Source organism: Myotis davidii, unplaced genomic scaffold (genome assembly GCF_000327345.1).
Source record: "Myotis davidii unplaced genomic scaffold, ASM32734v1 scaffold324, whole genome shotgun sequence".
In the NCBI taxonomy this organism is placed as follows: Eukaryota; Metazoa; Chordata; class Mammalia; order Chiroptera; family Vespertilionidae; genus Myotis; species Myotis davidii.
The window spans coordinates 387,862-388,637 of NW_006295053.1; the positions used below are offsets into that span (position 1 = coordinate 387,862).

General features: G+C 57.0%; 1 protein-coding gene across 1 annotated transcript in view; it reads right to left on the reverse strand.

Moving 5' to 3' along the window:
* The window catches only part of RCCD1 (RCC1 domain containing 1), a gene marked incomplete at its 5' end in the record, with an annotated part of 20,676 nt that overhangs the window by 16,566 nt on the left and 3,334 nt on the right, over positions 1–776 (reverse strand). The gene's annotated exons all lie outside the window — the stretch shown is intronic.

The following is a 776-nucleotide window of genomic DNA, read 5'->3' on the forward strand; positions in this document are numbered from 1 at the left end:
CAGTCCCGTGTCCTGGGCCCCGAGGACGTCACGTGTCCCTTCTGAGGGCTGTAAGCTCTCGGGCCAGCCTGTGGCCAGGGGTCAGGGACGGCAGAAACGTGTGGGAGTCAAGAGCTAAGATCCCCTGGCCGGGAAGCCCAGTTGGTTAGAACATCATTCCCAAACGCCAAGGTTGGCGGGTCTGATCCCTGGCCAGGGCACGTACAAGAATCAACCAATGGCCCAGCGGTGTGACTCATGGTTGAGCGGTGACCTATGAACCAGGAGGTCACGGTTCGATTCCTGATCAGGGCACATGGGCTGATCCCCATTAGGGGGCGTGTGGGAGGCAGCCGATCAATGATTGCTGTAAGCTCTCAGGCCAGCCTGTGGCCAGGGGTCAGGGACGACAGAAAGTGTGGGAGTCAAGAGCTGAGATCCCCTGGCCGGGAAGCCCAGTTGGTTAGAACATCATTCCCAAACGCCAAGGTTGGCGGGTCTGATCCCTGGCCAGGGCACGTACAAGAATCAACCAATGGCCCAGCGGTGTGACTCATGGTTGAGCGTTGACCTATGAACCAGGAGGACACGGTTCGATTGCTGATCAGGGCACGGGCCGGGATGTGGGCTCGATCCCCAGTAGGGGGCGTGCAGGAGGCAGCCAATCCATGATGTTTCTCCCTCATCACTGATGTTTCTCTCTTTCTCCTTCTCCTTTCCTCTCTGAAATCAATAAGAAAAGATTTTTAAAATCTAAATGGCCCTAGCTGATTCGGCTCAATGGCTAGAGCCTCGGC